We start from the raw sequence: 23925 nt of genomic DNA on the forward strand, positions 1-23925 counted from the left end.
GATTTGTAGGTGGTCTGCAACCAAACCTTAAGTGATGTCCAATGATGGCTTCCATGTATCGATCCTGGTACTAATGTGGTGTGCGTTTGTGTGTACGTGTGTCTGTGTGTGTCGCTTGTCTCTATCTTTCTATTAAATCGTTGTTACAGTTAACTTTTAAAAACTTAACCAATGATCTGCCAACAGCTTTTCAAATTAACTTCACTAGAATTTTCTGATCTTTTTATCTTGGATAATCTGAAATCATTTTTGATAGCTCCAATAATGGAAGACTGTTACTAGGTTTAATTTAACAGTGGGTTGTTTCTATGGCATATGTGTTCTGTATATTTATACTGATTTCCAGAATCTGATTAGATTTCTGGCCATAAAAATTTTGTGTTTAAATATAATGTGCATCTTAGTATCTGAACAGTAGCTAAACATATACAGTTTTGAAAGAAATCAGTGGGATTCTCTAGGTGAAATAAATCAACATTGAAAATCCAGAATGCCAAAAATTATTGTTGTTAAATATTAATGGTTGCAAGGGCAACTGCCTTATAGATTAATTGTGATGTACATATATTGTTCATGAACATGGATAATTTACTTCACTTGAAAATAATCAAATTAATTTTAAAGACAAGAGAGAACATGTAGAGCGACAAAGGTGGATTTTTCTCATATACTGGAGGTTCAGCAGTAAAATCCTGAAACTCTCTGTCCATCTCTGCTGCCAGGGTCTGTGGCATTTCTGCACCAGGGTTTTCTGCCTGCCTTTCAGGGAACGGAGCAAGTCCATTCTCCACTGTTCGCTTTCATGAGTTCCTGAGCGAGACAAGCTGTGCTTGGATTCGAGACATTCTGGTGGGGAACTAAACATCACATTGGGTTAACTAAGATCCAGAGAATGCCCCGGTGCCCAGGTTGTTCTTACACACTGGGAAAAAAGAAATGAACAAAAGATTCAATTCTTACCTACTGACAAGATCAGGTCTGAGGATATTGCAGCAACTGGCCAATTAGTCGCTACTGCCATCCTTGTGTTCTGCCCAGTTTTTCCTCATTTATTGAGAGTGCTTTTTCTTTGAACAAAGGAGATTTTATGTGTTTATGCATTTTTTTACACAGCTGAAAATGAGAGATGAAATGGCTAAGGAGACACAGAGGAGTAGTCAAATTTCCCTGTGAAAGTGAAGCACGTTCCCATATGTTTCTTCTGCACATAAACACACTTTTTTCTTAGAGATGTTATGAAGTGGAAAATAATTTACACTGGCTTTACCATTCCTGCAGTTTGTGTTTGTGTTTTCAGTTTCATTAGTATTTCAGTTTGGTTTAGTTATTTTTTTATACTTCAGAGTGATTTTACAATCAGGGTTTTTTGCTTTTCCTTCTACCAATATCTATTTGTCATCCCAGCTCTGCATCTATAATTTTAAAATAAGACTTGTAAACCTAAAGAGGCTAAAGATTGAATAATTACAGGTATGCCATTCCAAACTGTATGAAAACATGCTATATTTAAAAAAATCTCTCTGGGCAGCCATGTCCTCATCAGTAAATATTTGCCCAACGATATCTGATTTGGGGAATTTTTAAAGGACTTCTGTAAACTACAATAGCCCATGCTAGCCTACAACAGGACAGTACACAAGTCGCAGGAGTTTTCTTCTTTTCCAGGTGGCTGACAGCTGAGTTGTAGGGCTAATTATTTGCTATGATAAGTTTATTTTTCCCCCTTGCCATAAAGTGGGAGAGTTAAGGTTCATGGTCACGTGCAGGAGCAACCAGGTCTTAGAGGGGAGGAAAATAAAGGCCAAAAACTGGTGCTTCTCCCAACACTAGAGCTTTACGCCCCCACTTTCTTGAATATTCAGTGAAGCAATTTCTCTGCTGTTCCTCCCAGGTACCACTGGAGACTGGAAAAAAATCAGATGACTGCTGAACAGAATGAAAGCTTTGACAAGATTTTCCAAAAGGCAGATGGAAGATTTTCCCTTGAAGTTCATCTGGGATATGAATGAAGAATAGAATTCTCAGCAACGCAAGCTATTTTATGAAAGCACTTTCAGAAGAAAATATACTGAATTGTACACTTTCACCTTTCATTGTCATTAGCTCATTATTGAAAAACCTCAGTGATTAATAAATATTAATATGCCTCCTTTACATCATTTGCCATGTCGCCTGTTTTCCATTTGCTGGAATTCCTCAGTTTCTTAGCAAAAGAGGATTCCTTTTTTGTTTTGCAATATAATTAGGGAATAGTTTTTATTTTACCTTCAGATATTCGAAAGTCTTGAGCAACAAAGGAGGTCTTAAGATGTGATTGATTTTGCATCTTAAAATAGAAACTTGTGGCTCGGTTGGTGAAGTGTCCGACTTTGGTTCAGGTCATGATAGTGTGTTTGAACCCTGCATGAGGCTGCTGCTGTCAGCACAGAGCCTGCTTTGGAATGTCTGTCCCTTCTCTCTCTGCCCCTCCCCCCCCATCTCTCTCTCAAATATAAATGAACATTAAAAAAATTAGAAGCCCACTAATTATAAAAAACTACATGAATTTTTTCTTCACATTTAAGATTTTAATTTTTAGGTAGTCAAATGAGTCAAACTTTCATTTTTTAAATTACACATGTAATTATTAATTTTTTAATTTACATCCAAGTTAGCATATAGTGCAACAATGATTTCAGGAGTAAATTCCCTCATGCCCCTTACTCATTTAGCCCATCCCCCACCCCCACAACCCCTCCGGCCACCCTCTGCTTGTTTTCTATATTTAAGAGTCTCTTATGTTTTGTCCCCCTCCCTGTTTTTATATTATTTTTGCTTCCCTTCCCTTAAGTTCATCTCTTTTGTATCTTAAACTCCTCATATGAGTGAAGTCATATGATATTTGTCTTTCTCTAACTTTACCTAACGTAATAACCTCTAGTTCCATCCACATAGTTGCAAATGGCCAGATTTCATTCTTTTTGATTACCGAGGAATACTCCATTGTATGTATATATATATACCACATCTTCTTTATCCATTCATCTGTCGGTGGACATTTGGGCTCTTTCCATACTTTGGCTATTGTTGATAGTGCTGCTATAAACATTGGGGTGCGTGTGCCCCTTCGAAACAGCACACCTGTATCATTTGGATAGATACCTAGTAGTGCAATTGCTGGGTCATAGGGTAGTTCTATTTTTTGTTTTTTGAGGAACCTCCATACTACTTTCCAGTGTGGCTGCACCAGTTTGCATTCCCACCAGCAGTGCCAAAGAGATCCTCTTTCTCCACATCCTCGCCAACATCTGTTGTTGCTTGAGTTGTTAACGTTAGCCATTCTGACTGGTGTGAGGTGGTATCTCATTGTGGTTTTGATCTGTATTTCCCTGATGATGAGTGAAGTTGAGCATTTTTTCATGTGTCGGTTGGCCATCTGGATGTCTTCTTTGGAGAAGTGTCTATTCATGTCTTTCCCATCTCTTCACTGGATTATTTACTTTTTGGGTGCTGAGTTTGGTAAGTTCTTTATAGATCTTGGATACTAACCCTTTATCTGATATGTCGTTTGCAAAGATCTTCTCCCATTCTGTCGGTTGCCTTGTAGTTTTGCTGATTGTTTCCTTCGCTGTGCAGAAGCGTTTTATTTTGATGAGGTCCCAGTAGTTCATTTTGCTTTTGTTTCCCTTGCCTCCAGAGACGTGTTGAGTAAGAAGTTGCTGTGGGCAAGATCAAAGAGGTTTTTGCCTGCTTTCTCCTTGAGGATTTGGATGGCATCTTGTCTTACATTGAGATCTTTCATCCATTTTGAGTGTATTTTTGTGTCTAGTGTAAGAAAGTGGTCCAGGTTCATTCTTCTGCATGTCGCTGTCCAGTTTTCCCAGCACCACTTGCTGGAGAGACTGTTTTTATTCCATTGGATATTCTTTCCTGCGTTGTCAAAGATTAGTTGGCCATACGTCTGTGGGTCCATTTCTGGGTTCTCTATTCTGTTCCATTGATCTAAGTGTCTGTTTTTGTGCCAGCACCATACTGCCTTGATGACTACAGCTTTGTAATACAACTTGAAGTCTGGGATTGTGATGCCTCCAGCTTTGGTTTTGTTTTTCAAGATTGCTTTGGCTTTTCGGGGTCTTTTCTGGTTCCATAGAAATTTTAGGATTGCTTGTTCTAGCTCTGTGAAGAATGCTGGTGTTATTTTGATAGGGATTGCATTGAATATGTAGATTGCTTGGGGTAGTATTGACATTTTAACAATATTTGTTCTTCTTATCCAGGAACGTGGAATCTTTTCCATTTTTTTTTTTTTGGTGTCTTCTTCAATTTCTTTCATAAGATTTCAATAGTTTTCAGTGTACAGATTTTTCACCTCTTTGGTTAGATTTATTCCTAAGTGTTTTATGGTTTTTGGTGCAATTGTAAACGGGATCGATTCCTTGATTTCTCTTTCGGTTGCTTCATTATTGGTATAAAGGAATGCAACCAATTTCTGTGCACTGATTTTATATCCTGCGACTTTGCTGAACTCATGGGTCAGTTCTAGCAGTTACTTCTGAAGGACTGTGGCTTTGACCCATTTCTCCCCTCTGCGGGAGGGTCTCACTGAGCAATGGCCAAATGTTGGCTGCACCCAGGAACACTTGCTGGACCCTGCTGCTGCGGGTGCCCTGAGACTGCAGCCAGGTGCCAGCTCACCCCAGAAAAAGTTCACGAGACAGTGTAGCAGCAGCGTTTCAGGGATTACAGAAAATCACAACACACATCTGGCACCGGGCTTCACCCTTAACGACCTTGTTCCAGCACCAGTGAATGTAGGCATTCTCTGGGGTCTGCTGGGACCAGGGGGCCTCAATAGTCTCTACCAAATGTCCTTCCAGCAGTGGAACTGCTTTTCCCTGTGTGGCCCAAGAAGCTCCTGGACCCCACTCTGCTCCTAGGAATCGCCCTTCCCACCAGAGCACCGCCAGGTATTGAGCTGCAGAGTTGCAGTCTCTGCACTCCCCTTGTTTACAGTCTTAATGGAATTTAAACCCTCTTTTTCCTTTCTCTTTTCTCCCTTTCTTCACCCGCAAAAGCAGCTCCCTGCCTGCCACAGCTTCTTGCTCCCCAAGTTCACCTCTCCGTGCCACGTACCTGCTGAATTCTGTGGTTGAGGTTGTGCAGATTGTTATGTTAATCCTCTAAGCAGTTTTCTAGGTGTGCAGGATGGTTTAGTGTTGGTCTGGCTGTATTTCATGGACGCGAGACACACAAAAAACTCCCATGCTGTTCCGCCATCCTGGCTCCCTCCTCCCATTTTTTATTAGTGGAGGGTGCACTAAATCATACGGAATGCACCCATCTCATTTGCTTTTTTTTTTCTTAATTGCTTTGCCCAGAAAGTTGACATGAAAGAAAAGTTTATAAACTTCACATATACCTTTTTGGCAGCTTTCTGTATCTTGTTACACTGACATAGGTCCTAAAGCAGCACCAAGCTAATGTTATTCCCATTTACATATTTATATAGACTGGTACGTCATGTGTCATTAGTGAAAAACTTTCCTTACCACATTAGAACTCAGTTGTCTCTCTAAAACTACCCCCTATAGTCCTGGAAGTGTGTGATTGATTCATTTTCATTTATAATCATACAATGTTTACTTTGCTGCCTGATATTATGTTTCTGAAGGACAAATACTGTGAACTACCTGAGGTAGTATACTCACTATCTGTTGTAACATAAATAATGGGCTAACACATGAATATTGAAACCCATGTTCTCTGTTCTCCTGGAATCTAAGAATGCATCTCTTTGCTTCTTGGCACATAGATCTTTGGAGTTTGTGACAGTACAATCAATGAACTTATTCTTGCATCTGTAATGATATTTTTGATCACTTTTCCTGGTTATACCTCAACTAGGAAATGTTCATGTAATGCTTTAATTGAGTTTGCCTTATATTGTGTTTATCCACGTGTTTTCTAAAGCATCCTTATGGAACAAAAATATGAAGTAATGCAAAATCCAGAGATATGGGTAAAAGATGCAGGTAACAAAAATATAATTGAATTATTATATCAGCCCAAGAACCTAAAAAGAGAATAGAAAAAACTTTCACCCCCAATCAAGATTGAAAGTACTCATCAGTAGGAGTTCATTAAAATGAAGAGTTAACTTCTGATATCAATGTCAGTGGGAAGAATAATTGTGTTGTTGCTCATGGAGAAAGCACAGTTCAAGACTAAGTTTTCCATGAAGAGATTTCATGATTCACCGATTAGCAGAGTTGCCAGAATCCATAACTCATTAAGAGGGAGGGATTAGGCTGATGCTGACCAGTATATCATCTAACAGACTGGTGAAAAGCCTTGATGATTTTACCACACAAAAAAAATGGATGCTAAGTGCTTCAACCAGATCAGTGTTACTCAATGTTGTTGAGTATGGTTTAAAGTCTCTTTTTCTGAATAACTTCAGAGAACAAAGATGGTTTTGCTTGCTGTCCACTCATGATACTCTCAAGGCTGTAAATCGCTAATACAAAGGCCAGAGTTGCTTCTACTTCACTGGCACTAGTTTTGGAGTCTTTTAGATATTTGCGTTGTTTCTTATAAAATGGATTTATAGTAGTTGTGGTGTGAACAATGATAAGGGGAGGGAAGACATCCATATCTGTAAGTAGTGAATAGATTTACATTGAAGGATTAGACACTTTCCCAAATTCAATTATCATATGCTTGACACAAATATAATACACATTCAACTACCAATCAACGTATCTTGTCATTATTCCCCTCATATGGGCCACTACTTGCAAGTTTTTCATACCACTATATCACAGAGAGATAGGTCGTGGGGTTGGCTCTTCAGATACTATTTGGTGTCCTCTCTTTCAGGGATCCGCATTCTATCCAGTCAGTTTGTCATCTAAATAGAATGACCATAAAGGATAAATATTCTATGGTCTGTTTAAATTCCCTCTATATATACTCATGTTATTGATCTTAAAAGCTACCCTTCTATTAATGCTTACACAAGAACAGACATGTTTTTTTCAGTTTCATAACATCCTAGAGTCTAAACTCTATGTTTAGAATGACTATGTTGTATGCCTGAAATTAATTAGCATTATGCTCTCGAGCTCCATTTACATCCTTGCAAATGGAAAGATTTCATTCTTTTTTATGGCTGCATAATATTCCATTTTATGTATATACCACATCTTCTTTACCCATCATCAGTCAATGGACATTAGGGATCTTTCCATAGATTGGCTATTGTTGGTAATGTTGCTATAAATAGGGGGGTGCACGTATCCTTCAAATCAATATTTTTGTCTCCTTTGAGTAAATACCTTGTATTGCAATAGCTGGATCATATGGCAGTTCTATTTTTAACTTTCTCATGAACCTCCATGCTGCTGTCCACAGTGGCTACACCACTTTTTATTCCAACCAACAGTGTAAGAGTGCTCTCCTTTCTCCACATCCTTGCCAATATGTGTTGCTTCCTGTGATGCTAATTTTAGTCATTCTGACTGCTGTAGTTTTGATGTCTATTTCCATGATAATGAGTGATGTTGAGCATCTTATCATGTGTCCCTTAGTCATCTGTAGAGTTTAGAAAAAAAATCTATTCATGTCTATTGCCCATTTTTTAACTGGATTATTTGTTTTTTGGGTGTTTTGTTTTATAAATTCTTTACATAGTTTGGACACTAACCCTTAACAGACATGTCATTTTCAAATATCTTCTCCCATTTCAAAGGTCTGGGACAGCATCTGGATGTTATGACTCCACATTGATGTGGTTCAAATGGGGTTCAAGGAGTTTTAGAAGCTAAAGGACATCAATGGCTAACAGATTGGAGATTATTAAAGTAACAGACCCTCAGTGTGCCTGGGTAGCTCAGTTGGTTGAGCATCCAACTCTTGATCTTGGCTCAGGTCACAATCTCATGGTTTGTGAGTTTGAGCCCCACATAGGGCACTTACAGCATGTAGACTGCCTGGAATTCTCTCTCCCTCTCTCTGGCCCTCCTCCACTCACACTCTCACTCTCTCTTTCAAAAAAAAAAAATCAAAAGTTAACAAGCCCTCCTCCTTGACACCCCTAATGTAACCCTCAGGGTGTGTTAAGGCTTAAACCCAGTTACTCTACTGCGTGATAAAGACAATAAAGCTCTTCCAATTCACTCTTGTAAAGACACTATAAAACAAGTATATTCAAGGAGGCCTGATTTAAAGATGAACATCTGCCTAATCCAGAGGCTGAATGGTTTACAGATAGAAGTAGTTGTATGCATGAAAGAATAAGAAAGGCTTGATATGCTGTTGTCAGTCTGCAGGATATGCTCCAGGTAAAAGTGCCTCCCCATATTTTGGCACAAATGGCTGAACTAACTGCTTTAACTTAAGCACTACTATTAGGTAAAGAGTTAACATTCGGGGTGCCTGGGTGGCGCAGTCGGTTAAGCGTCCGACTTCAGCCAGGTCACGATCTCGCGGTCCGGGAGTTCGAGCCCCGCATCAGGCTCTGGGCTGATGGCTCAGAGCCTGGAGCCTGTTTCCGATTCTGTGTCTCCCTCTCTCTCTGCCCCTCCCCCGTTCATGCTCTGTCTCTGTCCCAAAAATAAACGTTGAAAAAAAAAAAAAAGAGTTAACATTCAACATATATACTGATTTTAAATATTGTTTCTTAATCCATGACCATTAGCCTTCTGGAAATATTGTTTCTTTGGTTCTGCTCCTACTCCACACTGTTATTTTTTACAAGTAATAATCATTACAATGGGAATATTTTTTTTTTCTGTGGTGGCAGATTTGCTGCATGGTTTCCAAATTTAAATATCCTATCCATTTAATGAGGCTTCATCTACTCTTGACAATGTACAATTAGGAGCTTTTCATTTAATCAGATAGGTTGGGATTTTTATGCTTTCTAATAAACAGGGTCCTCAATCCTTTTCAGCTTATAGAAGTTACAAAAGATGAGGCCTTCACTCTCCGACACCCCCTATAAGAATGAGGAGGATAAAAATCCCATAGCAGGGAGGTGTAGTAGGGAAAGAAGAGACTTCATTTTAGAAAGGCTCCATCTTGTGCTGTTTTTCTCTAAAGCAACATTTACTCATCTTCTGTATTTTGCTTCTGAATAAGTCAAACAAGCTATGTTCCCACTTCCAGGGGAAAGCAAAAAAAAAAAAAAAATCATTCTCTGAGTCTTTTCTTAACCTCTGTTCTTCATGGAAAATGTTTGTATGACTTGTCATGAATTTCTGCCCAGAGCCACACATATATGGAGGGCTTAGTTGGCTTGAACTTTGTGTCTTGCCTCAAGATCATAAATGGCCCTTCTATTCCTGACACCAAGAGGGATTAACTTGCCTCATCTCCTTGACCCAGACCAGGCTGGCTCCCTGGAATGGATCAGGAGGGGAAGAGAAATATAGACATGCCCAGGCACCCTGTTGTAGGATACCATAAAGAGAGAGAGAAAAACATCTTGCTTGGGACTCCACTTAAGCAAACTTAATGACCCACCATGAATCACACACGGTTAGTATATATATTTCCCTGTTGGAAATAGGTAGTTGGAAGCCTCACCTAAGGAAAGGATGCTTGGCTCAGGGCCCCCAAAGGGTCTCCAACCTGGCTGTTCACTACGGGGCTTCCCGTACTGAAGGTTGGAAGCTGTGACTACCCAATTTGATGTATTAAGCCTTCCCTGTTCTTCTCCATACTCTCTCCCTCTTTATGTTGATTATAATTGTTTAATCCCTTATATTCCCTTTCTCTGATAATTAATAAAGTTTTCCTCCATGAAATAGATAGTGCAGCTATTGTGAATTTCTATTATTCAGAACAACCCCTAACACTTAAGAACATGAAAGAAGAGCCAGATCCTGAACATGTCCCAGCACATGGACTTCAAACAAAACTCAGTGGATGCTGGCATTAACACTCAGAAAATTATAGTGTAGTTAATTTGAGACGCTTTTGGCAGATAATTGGTTAAATTTTTAAAAATTAATTGTGAGAGTGATTTCATAGAAAAGTAGAGACATAGTGACACACACACACACACACACACACCAAATTACTATACCATACATGGAAGTCATTGATGAGCATCACCTAAAGTGTGACTATAGATTACCCAGAAATCACACAATTCTGGGCCTTCCTAAAAGCCTGCAAAATCAGAATTTCTAAGGAGTGGGGCCAGAAAACCTATATTTCACAAACAAACCAGGAAATTTCTATATAGTGAAGGTACAAAAACCACTGCACAGGTAATGCATATCTTGTTTGAAATACATCCTTTGCCTCATCTCAGGGATGATCACTTGGGGAAGTTAAATGGGATGGATCTACGTGAAAGGCAGTAGAAAGATGTTACTCATGTAAACAGAAACATCTAAGTATATTGTGAAATAATTAAAGTAATTCACTGAGGTATAATGAATTGTTTGCAGATTACCTATCGAAAATCTCAGTTTTCCCACTGATGAATTGGGGTTGGAATGTTCATCTTTCTTCTTAGAACATGTGATGGTTCAATCATAATGTGCAAAAGAGCTTTTATGTTAATAAGAGAAATGGATCACTCCAGAAGAAAGTGGTTCAGAGGATTGGTTTATAAGCCATAGAATGTCCCAGCATCAGGAATCACTGGTACAACACCTGTGCTATGAACAAGGTCTTGCACAAGGACAACTTAATTCACTTCAGACCAATGTTGCCCCACAGTTGTATTTGAGAGTAGCTGCAGCTTAGGAAAGAAATTACGTGTGTTTCTTGGAAAAGACGAACACAGCAATGAGAAAATTGAAATTGAATAAAGGCATTGACACCAGGCATGTGCCCCCAGCTGGGCACAAACATACAGAGATACACAAGTGGGTGTATAGAATTATGGATGGCGCATCTATACCCCTATGGGCCCAGACTAACTGCACTGCTTTCACTCAGCCAGCTTTACTACAAGAAACCCAGATGATGCATGAGCAGGCAAAAATCTGTAAGCAAAGGAGAGCAGTTAGAAAATGTAACTCAAAAATATCCTCCTACCAATAGTGACAGACACCATCTATGCCTGCTGAAAATAATCTTCACACACAATGAAGGAGGCTAATATAAGCACCTTGTATTTGTACCAAATGACTGGTTAGAAAACACAAATACAAGGTGAGTATACAATATCTCTAAGTGGAAACTCTCAGTGGTGATGTCAGTTTTTATGTGACATTTCAAGGTAAAGCAATAATTAGCAGAGTTCCAACACAACTCATCATGACAGTTTATTAATTTATGTTAAAAATTAAGGCATGGTTATAAAAAAGAACAATATGCCAACAGAAAAGATGTCATTTTACATAAGACAATTGATGTACATACAATTGTTTAGAAGAATATAGTGTCTATTTTAACCAGTAGGAAAATGATGGGAATTCTGTAAACAATCTTGGGCCAATTTGTTTTCTCCTAGAAAAGAAATAGACAGGTGTCTTACAACATCAGATAAATATTCAGATTCAATATAGATCAGATTTATGAATACATGAAAACATTTGTGACAGCAACATTCTAACTTAGATACAAACCCTATGAGCCATAAAATGAAAGGTGGAGGAGAGGGGCCAAGATGACGGAACAGGATGGAAGTTTTTTTTTGTATCTCTTGTCCCTGAAATGCAGCCAGATCAACAATGAACCATCTTGCACACCTAGACAACTGATTTGATGGTTAACACAAAAATCTGCACAACTTGAACCACAAAACTTGGCAGGTACCTGGTGCATAGAGGTGAACTGGGGGAGAAAGAAGCCATGGAGGGCAGGGAGCTATTTTTGCTTTTGGAGAGAGGACAGAGACAGGGGGAGAGTACTGGAAAGCACCCCACCTAAAGAAACTAGAGAGAAAAAGAAGAGTACACAAGGGACTGAACAAAACAAGGGAGAAAGGAGAAAGGAGAGGGTTGAAATTCACTTAGGACTCTATAAACATGGGGAGCACAGAGTCTAAATTTCCACAGCTCGATACCTGGCAGTGCTCTGGTGGGAAGCATGAATCCCCAGGAGCAGAGAGTGAGGTCCAAGGGGTCCTTGGGTGACATGGGGAGAAGTGGTACCCTTGCTTGGAGGACCTTTGGTAGAGGCTATTCAGCCTCCCCACAGGCAAAGGTCCCAGCGGACCCTGGAGAACAACCACATTTGCTGGTACTGAACAAGGATGTTAAGGGGGAAGCCTGGTGCCAGATGTGTGTTGTGATTTTCCATAATCCCTGAAACGCTGCTGCCACACAATCCCATGAACTTTTTCTGGGGTAGGCTGGCACCCAGCGGCAGTCTCTGGGGGTCAGCAGCAGCACGGTCTTGTGAATGTTCCTGGGCGTGGGCGGGGACCTGGCCATTGCTTGGTGAGACCCTCCTGCAGAGGGGCAGAATGGGTCAAAGCCGCAGCCCCTCAGGTTGGGAAACACAGGTGCATCTGATATAAAACTCAGAAGGGAGGTGCTGCCTGGCAGCTTGATGGCTTGGTCACGGACAGTGTGAAAGCAGGGAGTGGATGGAAGCCAGAGACAAAGGAGGGTTGCTGGTTGCTGGTGAGGGAGAGCACAGAGTTCTGATACTAGAGACTGGGTAGCTGGTGATGCCATTTTCACCCCTCCTGCACATGCACATATAAGCCTAAGTGCGCCACAAAAATACACCCCAGTAAGCTAAGCATCACCATCTAGTGGAGAACGGAGCCGTTACACTAAGCCCCGCCCAACTGGGTCAACCTCACTTTTCAATAATACAAGTCTCACCACCTGCTTAGTTTATGGACTATAAAGCATTTCATAGTCTGACTTCTAGGGGAAAATGAAGTAATTTCAGTCATATTTCAATCTGTTAGCAGGTCCAATTATTCAATTTGCTATTTTTTTCTCTTTTTCACTTCTTTTCTTTTTCTTGAATACACAAAGAGAAAATCCAGTTTTATATTCAATTTTAATTAAAAACATTTTTCTTTAATTTTTCACTATATTTTTTACTTTTGTGTAAAGTTTTTCAAATTCTATTTTACTTCCATCATTTTATTTTAGTCTACTACAGTGTGTTCGCTTTTTCCATTTTTCAAATGATTCCCTTTTTTTTCTTTTTTTCTCTTTTTCATTTCTTTTCTTTTTCTTGAATACAGAGAGAGAAAAATTCATCTTCATTTTTAATTTTTATTAAAAATATTTTTCTTTAATTATTTTTCTATTATTCTTTACTTTTGTGTAAATTTTTTCATATGCTATTTTACTTCCATCATTTCATTTTAGTCTACTTCAATGTATTAACTTTTTTCAAATTCTCAAATGATTTCCTTTTTTCTTTCCCCCCCTTTTTTCTCTAATCTATCAAACCATTTTCAACACTCAGACCAAAACACACCTAGGATCTAGCATCATTTATTCAATTTTTTAAATTGTTTTTTTAATGTTTATTTATTTTTGACAGAGAGACAGAGCATGAGCAGGGTAGGGGCAGAGAGAGAAGGAGACACAGAATCTGAAGCAGGATCCAGCCTCTGAGCTGTCAGCACCGAGCCTGACGCGGGTCTTGAACTCACAGACCATGAAATCATGATGCTCATGATTCAGATGCTCAACCGACTGAGCCAAAGCCAGACGCTCAACTGACTGAACCACCCAGGTGCCCCATTTATTCGATTTTTTGGTGCAGGTGTGTTCTTATTTTTTTCATTTTAATATTTTTTAATTTTAATATTTTTTAATTTTAATTTTTCTACCTCATTCATTAATTTTCTCCCTTCAAAATGATGAAATGAAGGAATTCACCCCAAATGAAAGAGCACGTAGAAACAACAGCCAGGGATTTAACCAACACAGATACAAGCAAGATGTCTGAACCAGAATTTAGAATCATGATAATAAGAATACTAGCTGGAGTCGAAAATAGACTAGAATCCCTTTCTGTGGAATTAAAAGAAGTAAAAACTAGTCAGGATGAAATAAATTCTATAACTGAGCTGAAATCACGGATGGATGCCACAGCGACAAGGATGCGGGAGGCAGAACAGCGGTATAGAGGACAAACTTATAGAAAATAATGAAGCAGAAAAAAGGGGAGATTAAGGCAAAAGAGCACGATTTAAGAATTAAAGAAATCAGTGACTCATTAAAAAGGAACAATATCAGAATCATAGGGGTCCCAGAAGAGGAAGAGAGAGAAATAGGGGTAGAAGGGTTATGTGAGCAAATCGTAGCAGAAAACTTTCCTATCCTGGGGAAAGACACAGACATCAAAATCCAGGAAGCACAGACGACCCCCATTAGATTCAACAAAAACCGACCATCAACAAGGCATATCATAGTCAAATTCACCAAATACTCAGGCAAGGAGAGAATCATGAAAGCAGCAAGGGAAAAAAAGTCCCTAACCTACAAGGGAAGACAGATCAGGTTTGCAGCACACCTATCCACAGAAACTTGGCAGGCCAGAAAGGAGTGGCAGGATATATTCAGTGTGCTGAATCAGAAAAATATGCAGCCAAGAACTCTTTATCCAGCAAGGCTGTCATTCAAAATAGATGGAGAGATAAAAAGTTTCCCAGACAAACAAAAATTAAAGGAGTTTGTGACCACTAAACCAGCCCTGCAAGAAATTTTAAGGGGAAATATCTGAGGGGAGAAAAGATGAAAATATAAATAAATAAATACCAAAAGCAACAAAGATTAGAAAGGACCAGAAACACCACCAGAAACTCCAACTCTACAAGAAACATAATGACAATAAATTCATATCTTTCAGTACTCACTTTATTTTTTTTTTAATTTTTTTTTCAACGTTTATTTATTTTTGGAACAGAGAGAGACAGAGCATGAACGGGGGAGGGGCAGAGAGAGAGGGAGACACAGAATCGGAAACAGGCTCCAGGCTCTGAGCCATCAGCCCAGAGCCCGACGCGGGGCTCGAACTCACGGACGGCGAGATCGTGACCTGGCTGAAGTCGGACGCTTAACCGACTGCGCCACCCAGGCGCCCCTTTCAGTACTCACTTTAAATGTCAGTGGACTCAATGCTCCAATCAAAAGACACAGGGTAACAGAATGGATGAGAAAACAAGATCCATCTATATGCTGTTTACAAGAGACCCATTTTAGACCTAAAGACACCTTCAGATTGAAAATAAGGGGATGGAGAACCATCTATAATGCTAATGGTCGCCAAAAGAAAGCTGGAGTAGACATAATTATCAGACAATCTAGACTTTAAAATACAGACAGTAACAAGAGTTCAAGAAGGTCATTATATCATAATTAAGGGATCTATTGACCAAGAGGATCTAACAATTGTAAACATTTATGCTACAAAAGTGAGAGCACCCAAATATATAAATCAATTAATCACAAACATAAAGAAACTCATTGATAATAATACCATATTAGTAGGGGACTTCAATACCACACTCACAGCAATGGATAGATCACCTAAGCAGAAAATCAACAAGAAAACAATGATTTGAAAGACACAGTGGACCGGATAAACTTAATAGATACATTTAGAGCATTTCATCCTAAAGCAGTGGAATACACATTCTTCCCCAGTGCACATGGAACATTCTCCAGAATTCATCACATACTGGGACACAAATTAGCCCTCAATAAGTACAAAAAGATCGAGATCATACTGTGCATATTTTCAGACCACAATGCTATGAAACTCGAAATCAACCACAAGAAAAAATGTGGAAAAATAACAAATACTTGGAGACTAAAGAACATCCAACTGAAGAATGACTGGAATAACCAAAAGCTAAAGAGCAAATAAGAAGGTACAGGGAATCCAATGAAAATTATAGCACCACAGCCCAAACCTCTGGGATGCAGCAAAGATGGTCATAAGAGGGAAGTATATAGCAATCCAGAACTTCCTAAAGAAAGAAGTAAGTTCTCAGATACACAACCTAACCTTATACCTTAAAGAGCTAGAAAAAGAACAGCAAATAAAACCTGAAACCAGCCGAAGACAGGAAATAATAAAGATTAAAGCAGAAATCCATGCTATCTAAACCAAAAAACAGTAGACCGGATCAATGAAACCAGAAACTGTTTCCTTGAAGAATTAAAATAATTGATAAACCTCTAGCCAGTTTGATCAAAAAGAAAAAGGAAAAGACCCAAATAAATAAAATCAAGAATGAAAGAGGAGAGATCACAACCAACACAATAGAAATACAAACAATAAGAGAATATTATGAGCAATTATATGTTAATAAAATGGGCAATCTGTAAGAAATGTACAAATTCCTAGAAACATATATGCTACCAAAACTGAAACAGGCAGAAATAGAAAACTTAAACAGACCCATATCCAGTAAAGAAATTGAATTAGTAATCAAAACTCTCCCAGAAAACAAGAGTCCAGGGCCAGATGACTTTCCAGGGGAATTCTACCAAACATTTCAAGAAGAGTCAACACCTATTCTCTTGAAGCTGCTCCAAAAAATAGAAACGGAAAGAAAAATTCCAAATTCTATGAAGCTAGCATTACCTTGGTTCCAAAACCAAAGACCCCACTAAAAAGGAGAACTACAGACCAATTTCCCTAATGAACAAGGATGCAAAAACCTTCAACAAGATATTAGCCAACCGGATCCAACAATACATTAAAAGAATTAGCCACCATGACCAAGTGCGATTTATACCTGACATTCAAGGCTGGTTCAATATCCACAAAACAATCAATGTGATACATCACATCAATAAAAGAAAGGACAAGAATCACATGATCCTCTCAATAGATGTAGAGAAAACGTTTGACAAAATACAACATCCTTTCTTGATAAAAACCCTTAAGAAAATAGGGATAGAAGGATCATACCTCAAGATCATAAAAGCCATATATGAAGGACCCACCACTAATATCATCTTCAATGGGGAAAAACAGAGCTTTCCCCCTAAAGTCAGGAACACGACAGTGATGTCAACTCTCGCTACTGTTATTCAACATACTATTAGAAGTCTTAACTTCAGCAATCGGACAACACAAAGAAATAAAAGGCATCCAAATTGGCCAGGAGGAAGTTAAACTTTCACTCCTCACAGATGACATGATACTCTATATGGACAACCCAAAAGATTCCACCAAAAACGGCTAGAACTGACCCATGAATTCAGAAAAGTTGCAGGATATAAAATCAATGCACAGAAATTGGTTGCATTCCTTTATACCAATAATGAAGCAACCGAAAGAGAAATCAAGGAATCGATCCCGTTTACAATTGCGCCAAAAACCATAAAACACTTAGGAATAAATCTAACCAAAGAGGTGAAAAATCTGTACACTGAAAACTATTGAAATCTTATGAAAGAAATTGAAGAAGACACCAAAAAAATTGGAAAAGATTCCACGCTCCTGGATAGGAAGAACAAATATTGTTAAAATATCAATACTACCCAAAGCAATCTACATATTCAATGCAATCCCTATCAAAATAACACCAGCATTCTTCACAGAGCTAGAACAAGCAATCCTAAAATTTCTATGGAACCAGAAAAGACCCCGAAAAGCCAAAGCAATCTTGAAAAACAAAACCAAAGCTGGAGGCATCACAATCCCAGACTTCAAGTTGTATTACAAAGCTGTAGTCATCAAGGCAGTATGGTGCTGGCACAAAAACAGACACTCAGATCAATGGAACAGAATAGAGAACCCAGAAATGGACCCACAGACGTATGGCCAACTAATCTTTGACAACGCAGGAAAGAATATCCAATGGAATAAAAACAGTCTCTCCAGCAAGTGGTGCTGGGAAAACTGGACAGCGACATGCAGAAGAATGAACCTGGACCACTTTCTTACACCAGACACAAAAATACACTCAAAATGGATGAAAGATCTCAATGTAAGACAAGAAGCCATCCAAATCCTCGAGGAGAAAGCAGGCAAAAACCTCTTTGATCTTGCCCACAGCAACTTCTTACTCAACACGTCTCTGGAGGCAAGGGAAACAAAAGCAAAATGAACTACTGGGACCTCATCAAAATAAAACGCTTCTGCACAGCGAAGGAAACAATCAGCAAAACTACAAGGCAACGGACAGAATGGGAGAAGATCTTTGCAAACGACATATCAGATAAAGGGTTAGTATCCAAGATCTATAAAGAACTTACCAAACTCAGCACCCAAAAAATAAATAATCCAGTGAAGAGATGGGAAAGACATGAATAGACACTTCTCCAAAGAAGACATCCAGATGGCCAACCGACACATGAAAAAATGCTCAACTTCACTCATCATCAGGGAAATACAGATCAAAACCACAATGAGATACCACCTCACACCAGTCAGAATGGCTAACGTTAACAACTCAAGCAACAACAGATGTTGGCGAGGATGTGGAGAAAAAGGATCTCTTTGGCACTGCTGGTGGGAATGCAAACTGGTGCAGCCACACTGGAAAGTAGTATGAAGGTTCCTCAAAAAACAAAAAATAGAACTACCCTATGACCCAGCAATTGCACTACTAGGTATCTATCCAAACGATACAGGTGTGCTGTTTCGAAGGGGCACACGCACCCCAATGTTTATAGCAGCACTATCGACAATAGCCAAAGTATGGAAAGAGCCCAAATGTCCACCGACAGATGAATGGATAAAGAAGATGTGGTATATGCACACACACACACACACACACACACACACACACACACACACAATGGAGCATTCCTCGGCAATCAAAAAGAATGAAATCTGGCCATTTGCAACTATGTGGATGGAACTAGAGGGTATTATGCTAGGTGAAGTTAGTCAGAGAAAGACAAATATCATATGACTTCACTCATATGAGGAATTTAAGATACAAAAGAGATGAACTTAAGGGAAGGGAAGCAAAAATAATATAAAAACAGGGAGGGGGACAAAACATAAGAGACTCTTAAATATAGAAAACAAGCAGAGGGTGGCCGGAGGGGTTGTGGGAGTGGGGGATGGGCTAAATGGGTAAGGGGCATGAGGGAAGTTACTCCTGAAATCATTGTTGCATTATATGCTAACTAGCTTGGATGTAAATTATAAAAAAAAAATTAAAATTAAAAAAATTTATGTGATAGAGAATGTATCATTGAAGAGCAAACATTTTTGAGAATTGTTTGGATCTGTTTTAAAACTGCAGTTTGGCAGATTCATATGTTTACACTGTGCTGTGTCCCACCCAACTTGTAAATATTTGATAAATGTTACCTTTTAATTCCTGATAACATTATGAAAGTGTTAGGAAATGTTGTGGCCGATAACCTCTTCCTGAGCCTAAGATTCACATTTACCATGTAGTTATTGATTGACTAGAACAAAATGATTTTGTTTTCAGGGAAACAGAGTCTCTGAGAGCCACATTCAAACTTTCCCTTCATTTAGTTGTATGTTTTCCAAGGACAGAGATAAGATTTTTCCCCGTTCTGCTTCTCAAGCAGGTCAACCTGGATCTAGTAAGACCAAATATTTACGGACATATGTGAGTATGCAATTCCCTAATGAAAAATGTGCGATAATATGTCAGAATGAAAGATTTTTGAGACAGTAATGCTGACTGTATGAGTTGGGCATTTACTTAAGCTGCGTTGCTGGGAAGCAGATACCTGGCCCTCCATCAAATAAAGCTTTCTCTAATAAAAAAAATAATGGGAAAATGCTGGAAAAGTTTCAAGAAGATTGTAGAGGGATTTAAAATCAAATTTTAAATAACATTACTGTGGGGGCACCTGGGTGGCTCAGTCGGGTAAGCATCCGACTTCGGCTCAGGTCATGATCTCACAGTCCGTGAGTTCGAGCCCCGCGTCGGGCTCTGTGCTGACACGTCGGAGCCTGGAGCCTGCTTCAGATTCTGTGTCTCCCTCTCTCTGACCCTCCCCCATTCATGCTCTGTCTCTCTCTGTCTCAAAAATAAACATTTAAAAAATAAAAAAAAATAACATTACTGTGCAGACACATCTTGACACGTGAGGTCAAAGAAAATTTGGTAATATTTTAAAATTTGGACACTTCATTATCAGAGATTTTATCTCATTTGATTTTTTTTACTACTGCATTAAAATATTATTTACCCTAGTAACTGAATTGTGTGCCTCCTTAACTTTTGCACCCAAGATCAGTGCTCACTCATCTTGCTTTGTCCTTGTTAGGTCCCAAAGGCTTTCAGGGTTCTCTGGCCTCCATTCTAAAACTATTAGGAAGTCGGGGCGCCTGGGTGGCGCAGTCGGTTAAGCATCCGACTTCAGCCAGGTCACGATCTCGCGGTCCGTGAGTTCGAGGCCCGCGTCGGGCTCTGGGCTGATGGCTCAGAGCCTGGAGCCTGTTTCCGATTCCGTGTCTCCCTCTCTTTCTGCCCCTCCCCCGTTCATGCTCTGTCTCTCTCTGTCCCAAAAATAAATAAACGTTGAAAAAAAAAATTAAAAAAAAAAAAAAAAATAAAACTATTAGGAAGAAAGAGTTGGAGGTGGAACCATGTGGAATTTTAGGTAAGGGAGGCTTCTTGGTGTAAATGAAGGTGCTCAGGGAAAAAAGAGAATGAAGCCATATTATTTCCCCAAGAAGATAATTAAGCTTAAAGGAATTAAAGGCCTAGAAATTACTAGTTTGTGGGTTAGTGCCACATGCACAAAACGTTAAAATTTGGGTTACTTGTGGAACCATAGCAGTTCAAATATATCTACGTATGATATAATCATTAAAATAAAATAATTTATACTCCAGATTTGGTGATATCTTTAATAGATTGATTCTTGCGGAACTCAGTCTATTCAGAAAGTATGGATCCAGGATATTTTCAACCCTTACATTTGGTGGATAAAGCTTTTAAAATAACTTCTTGAAATGAATTTGGAAGTGTATTCTGACATTTAATTTACTTTTCAAAGGTCAGGCAGATACATCTCTATTTATCTTAAGGCCCTGAAAACAGGATCTGTTACTACAGGTGTTTGTTTTAAAAAGTAAATATTGAAGCTCTGCCCTTGAAAATGACATTAAAGGAGAGCGTTAGGCACATCCTCAAAGATATGCATTAGTGTCTATCCGTTTCCTTGCTATTATCAACTAATCTTACAGAACTCTTTTGACATCGAAAGTATCCCTATGCTATGGTGGTTTATGAAAGGAGCTTGGGATTTCTCTCTGACATTGCTGCTCTTTTGGTAATGAAACAGCACATGTTGAGTCAGCACCTGAGAGCATGAACACAAGGTGAAAAAGTGAAGATTTAATATTTAGTACTTACTGTTTTAGTTCAGCAATGAACTTGGATGTTTTGGGTAGTTGAAAACACATGAGAAGGTTCTGGTGGAAACATGAGAACTGGAACAACAGAATCTCCTACTAACTGGGAGCTTCTACTCACTTAACCTCTGATCCTCAACCTCCTCACCTGTAAATGGGGGATCACAATACTTCCTGAATACAAAAGTTTTTATTAAAAAGCGTAACTAATAAACATGCTGAAATTGGTGCGTTACCACTGAAGTTATCCTTGGGGCTTTGTTGACAAATCTCCCCATGTTTCCCACTCCACCTTTCCCCCCTATATTTCCCCCTATATTTCTATAATAATGAAATTATAGGGAAGAAGTGTACTGCCTTGCTTGGACTGAATGTTTGTGTCCCCCAGAAATTCATATTGTGAAATTGTAGGGGATAATACTAGGAGGTGGGATTTGGGGAGGTGATGATTGGGATTAGCGCCCTTATAAAAGAGGTCTTGAGCTCCATTGCTGCTTCTGCCATGTGAGGTCACAGGGAAGAGGCCACGAAGAAAGGGGATTCTCTCTAGACACGAATCTGCTGGTGTCATCATCTGGACTTCCCAGCCTCAGAACTGTGAGGAACAAGTGTCTGTCCTCACAAGCCATCCAGTGTACACTGTACTGTGATAACAGCCTGACTGGACTAAGACAAATACTCCTCCATCTTTTTTTTTTTTTTTTTGACATTATTCAGCAAAAAATCGAATCCATGAGAAAACCAGCCATTTAGCAGTGCATGCGGCACTTCTGTCAGCAGCAGTTACACAAATGTTACCTGCACTGACATCTGTAGCAGCCAAACTGCCTCAAGTTAAAAACAATTTGAAGCACAGCTCCCTGTGATCACTCGTGGGTTTTGTTGCTGGTGCATCGCAGTCCAACTTCTCCCTCTGCCCAGAGCACCTGCCTTCACTCCCTCACAGGTGTTGCTCCTCAGGGCACTTCCCAGTCCTCGTGCAAATCTCAGTGTGTGTCCTGGGAGGACCCAAAGTAAAACACCTTATGAAATGATTTCAATTAAAGCAGCCTGGTGTCCAGTGGCAGAACAGCACTAGACCAGAACCAGCTGAGGGCAGAGTTTGGTGGGATGGGTGTTGACTAGGGCCCTTGGTGGCCCACACACCCCAAGGAGTGTGAGGGAATTGGGTCCGAGTGGGCCCTGGAAATATGTGGGAGTATTTTCCCTTGTCACAATATGTCAGATGGGAAGAACCAGTTTTTTTCTCACAAGAAAAAAAAAATGTTGCAGAAACAAAAGGTGTAAAAAGAAATAAACTGTAAACCTATTTCCTGTACTAGCCTCTTGTTCAGGTTTCGTCTCCCACGCAATCTTTGGTATCTTCAGCTACTCGTGGGTTCTTTTTGTATTTGTCTCAAATTTATAGATGTGTGAAAGATGGGCTGAAGGGGGGTTATGCCATCATCCTGGAACAAGAACTAGAGTGATAGAGTTTTGATCTCTGGGTATTAAATGGGGTTTGGGCAAACTATGATGTGTATTAAGCTCCTCTGGAAACAATGGATCTCAGATGAAGTCACGACTTCCCTGGTAGGGTTCTCACTGTTCCAGTATTTGTAATACAGTTGTAGTGAAAAACAACCACCTGTTCCTTGGAACCTGGCCAATCTTAGGTTCATTGCTTACCATTTCCTTTATGCCTGCTCTTTCCAGATAACAACTGTACTGCATTTAAACCTCATCTCAGTCCCCCTTTAGGTAAAATTCCAGATAGAAAAGAGTCCTCATTTAACATCTGTCATTCAACTCTATGGAAATGAGAGTAATAGGGGTAAAATCGGCATCGTGGCAGTGTAAGTTGTTCATTTTTGTCTCCCCTTCAGTTTGCGTTTAACTGCACATCCATGACTGAATAAAAGTGTCTCTACCCAGCATACAAGGATACAGTGTGATCCATGCAACCTCATTCAAAAGCAGGTGGATTGAGAAGCAGAGAGGCTATGGGGCCAAGGGAGGTGCAGCAGCAGGAGCGGCAGTGCTGGTACCGGCCGAGGAGGCAGAGGAGGTGGAAAGCACAGGTGGTAGGTGACGTCCTCCCGACTGCTCAGGTGCAGCTGGAGGGGCCTGTTGCTCTTCAGCAGCACCTGGGTTTCCCGGAAGAGAACTCTGCGACTGGGACAAAGGATGGAAAGGGAAGAAGGCAGAGAAAGAGAATTGAAGGAAGAAGTGTTCTGCTGTCTGCCTTGGTATCTCAGGAAGAGGTCTGGGACCTCTGAGACTCCTCCCACCCACCCTAGAGTCCTTGGGCACACCCAAAGACCCAAGGGCTAAGCCCACAATTCCCTTGGTGCTGTGCTACCAGATTTTTTTGTTTTTGTTTTTAATGTCAGCTCTATTTGGTGTGCTCCTAAATTTCATGGAGAATCAGCTCTTTTAGGAGAAAGAAAATATTGTGCTATATCATGAGATCTTCTGTGAAACAAAAATAAAGTTTCTGATTGACAATCCGTTTAACTGTTACAGTCAATGTAAACAAAGCCTTTTCTACATAAGAAAGGTATTCAAGCCTTCAAGTGAGATGAGAAAGGCACATTTCATCCACTGTGAAAAATCATAGTTATATGGTATCACACAGAAAAATGACAATTCTCCAGCATCCAAATTCAAAGACAAAGAATATTGTAATCTTACTGATATACATAGCAAAAC

General features: G+C 39.6%; 1 long non-coding RNA gene across 1 annotated transcript; it reads left to right on the forward strand.

Annotated features, from left to right (window-relative positions):
* The first annotated feature begins 19367 nt into the window (after positions 1–19367).
* Positions 19368–22542, forward strand: LOC123608909. The gene is made up of 4 exons (XR_006717511.1): positions 19368–19474; positions 20142–20192; positions 20440–20477; positions 21952–22542. It is a non-coding gene; the product is annotated as an uncharacterized LOC123608909 (long non-coding RNA).
* Positions 22543–23925: the final 1383 nt, after the last annotated feature.

This window comes from Leopardus geoffroyi, chromosome B2 (assembly GCF_018350155.1).
Source record: "Leopardus geoffroyi isolate Oge1 chromosome B2, O.geoffroyi_Oge1_pat1.0, whole genome shotgun sequence".
Classification (NCBI taxonomy): Eukaryota; Metazoa; Chordata; class Mammalia; order Carnivora; family Felidae; genus Leopardus; species Leopardus geoffroyi.